The sequence below is a fragment of the Crocuta crocuta genome, unplaced genomic scaffold, assembly GCF_008692635.1.
Source record: "Crocuta crocuta isolate KB4526 unplaced genomic scaffold, BGI_CrCroc_1.0 scaffold143, whole genome shotgun sequence".
Classification (NCBI taxonomy): Eukaryota; Metazoa; Chordata; class Mammalia; order Carnivora; family Hyaenidae; genus Crocuta; species Crocuta crocuta.
The window spans coordinates 5603377-5606149 of record NW_027529175.1 but is presented as its reverse complement, the minus strand read 5'-3'; the positions used below and the strand labels follow the sequence as shown (position 1 = coordinate 5606149).

The window sequence follows — 2773 nt, the reverse complement described above, 5'->3', positions numbered from 1 at the left end:
CACGAGAGCACAGGACGGGGAGTCAGCAGCCTGGCTCTGGTGGCTCACTCTGTCCCCAGCAGCTCAGGGCACGCAGGCTCTGCCCGTCACACAGGGCGTGGGGGCCCCGGGGACACAGGAAACGCCAGGCGGAGACGGCTGTTGGTCAGCGTCTGGGAAGGGGTGCCGGGCTGAGGTCTGAGAGCTGCACCAAGGCCCCAACGTGTCATCTGTGTCAGACCCTGCCCGGCTGGCTGCGTGGTCCGGCTCTGCTCCCGGCTGTGGCTCCTGGGGGGTGAAACCCCTCCCCCGGCACCCCCCTCCCCAACCGTTCCTTTATTTCCCTTCGGGCAGCTCCAAGTGATGATTCCACTCGCTGGGGAAGTCTTCTTTGCTGTCCAGCATCTGCGGGAGCAGAGGGCTCCCCCAGGGACCTCGGCCACCACGTTGTCTTTCAGCCCCTGCCAGAGAGGTGGGGAGAGCCCAAGTTTGCCAGCGAGTCTGAGTGTGAGCCCAGAGCGACCCCTGGCTCCCTGGTGCTGCCCTCCTTCAGAGGTGGAAATTCCTGCAGGAGGTGGTGTGGGGGGAAGAAGAGGGGAGGCGGGAAGAGNGGGGGGGGGGGGGGGGGGAGCTGCTGAGCCCTGGGGAGGTGGGCTGGAGGTGTGAGGCTGATGAGGGCTGGAGTGCGCTGCTCCGGGGCGGGGGTGAGCACCCTGTCCCATGAGGCATCCGAGCGGAGGTAGTCGGCCCGGGGTGGCCCTGGTGGCCCAGGAGTTCTCAGGGGGAGCAGTGGGTTGCTCAGACAGTGAGGTGGGTGGTGAGCGAGCTGTGGCCCAGAGGGCCCCCGGCTTTGGCGAGAGCAGACAGTGGGGCCGTGGAGCCGGGGAGAGCCCATCGGGGGCTGGGCTCAGACTGGGCTCTGTGGCGCTGGGTGGCCCGGGCAGCCCCCCGCCTTGGGCATCCAGTCCTGGAGGGGGCCCTCCTGCTGGCTGGAGGCGTGGNGGGCCCTGAACCCGCCGCTCGGACCACGTCCACAGTAGCCACGAAGGCCGAGGTGCTGGCCGCCCCGGCAGGCGCCCGACTCCCAGCCTGGCCGTGGGCCGCACTCCCTGCCAGCTCCCTCCCACCTGTCCCCCTTGCCTGGCCACCCATCCGTCCGTCCTGAGGTTTTAAGCTGACACCCTGGTCGCTCAGGCCTGCTGGGTGCCCCAGTCTGACAGGTCCGGGGCTTTAGGGCCTCGGCCAAGGCCAGGGCTCGGGGTCTCATCCCTGCTGGGGCCTCAGCTCACCAGGTGGTTTCCACTGCCCTGGGGTCGGTGTCCCCATCTGTACCATGGGAAATGAGGACAAAGGTCAGGGTCAAGGCCTGGGGAGGTCCAGAGTAGAGCAAAGAGAGCAGGCAGTGCGTCCGTGGCCTGCCTAGACAGGTATTGCTGAATGTCAGCCCCCGGCAGCCTCCTCAGGAGGCTGGCATAGATGTGACCCAGTGGGGAGGGAGGACAGAGGGGAGATCACCGGCAGGCTTCTCGGAGGAAGAGGCACCAAGCTGGACCTGGCATCCTGCCTGGCTGCTGGAAGGGCCTGGGTGCCTCGAGCCCTGCCGGTCAGTGTGACCTGAACCCCAAAGTGGCACGATGGGCCCTGCATGACCAAGAAAGATCTGGAAGTGTCTGAGGCCAGTGGGGTCAATGACGTGGGGTTTGGGGGTCACAGTGAGTGGGTGACGTGCTGATTTCACTGACCTAGCAGGTATGGGGGCTGGATGGACCCTCCGGACCCTGTGCCCCTTCCTCCCCAAGCTCCCTGAACCTGGCAGGGGAGAGGCAGACCCCGGGGCTGTGCTGGCCCTCCTCCGGCAGCCTCAGCCCTGCCCGAGACCCCCGTCCACCGCCTGCTTTCTCCCGGGATGCCAGGTTTCTCTCCAGGGTGGGGTCCCAGAATGCCAGGCCAGGAATGCCAGCTATGTGGGGAGGGCAGGCCGGCAAGCGCCCGCCGGGGGCGAGAGGGAGCCGGCGGACGCTCTGCTCTCTTCCCCGGGAACACTGTGGGCACTGAGCTGAGCCGGGCAGCGGGCTGGAAAGATTGCAGCGGGCAGGACCCACGGCGGAGGGAGCCGGTCTGCAGGACCCCACCTGCGAGCAGGGACCATTCTACCCAGTGGACAGATGGGCAGACTGAGGCCAGTGAGAGTCGGCCGCTGAGCAGGCCTCCAACACGGGACCCCAAGCCCAGAGAACCCTCTTTAGGATACAGCCACAGGTACCCAGACTGTCACTTCGCTCCCTCACTATACTCGCAGCTGGGAAACTGAGGCCTGGGTAGGGCAGCAAGGGGATGGCTTTCTTTCCCAGCTGGGCCCCCTCCTGCGTCCGGCCCTCTCTCTGGGCCACCCCCCTGCCCATCACCCATGAAGCTCCCTTCTGGGTGGTCTCTCAGGGCCCCAGGCTCCTCATCGGTAAAGGCCGCGGTGGGGACGAGGTGGGGCAGGGTGGGGGGTGCCACTCAGGAAGGCCTGTCCCTCCCCTGCAGCCTCCCCGCTTCTAAGTTCTTCCCACCCAGGCCAGTAGGGGGAGAAGCCCTTTGCCAAAACAGGGCGGAGAGTCCCTATTTTCAGATGAGAAAACTGAGGCTCAGAACAGCCTTAGGGTGGCCTTCCTGAGGTCCGGGAATGTCCCCAGGCTCCGTGCTCCCCGCCGAACTGGGCCCAGAGCCCCAACAGGGAAGGAGATGAGCACATGTAAGGTCAGGCCGGCTGGACACCGCCAGCCCTTTACACGAGCTGGGTCCAGATTGG

At 66.6% G+C, this 2773-nt stretch overlaps 1 protein-coding gene across 3 annotated transcripts in view; it reads left to right on the top strand.

The window, feature by feature from the left end:
• Positions 1–2773, top strand: part of WNT7B (Wnt family member 7B) — a 46124-nt gene that overhangs the window by 10604 nt on the left and 32747 nt on the right. The window contains exon 1 of one of the 3 annotated variants that reach the window (XM_077758019.1): positions 353–553. The exons of the other annotated variants lie outside the window; for them this stretch is intronic. The gene's annotated coding sequence lies outside the window, so the exon portion shown is untranslated. Of the gene's footprint in view, positions 1–352; positions 554–2773 lie in introns of those variants that run through there. 3 annotated transcript variants of the gene reach the window in all.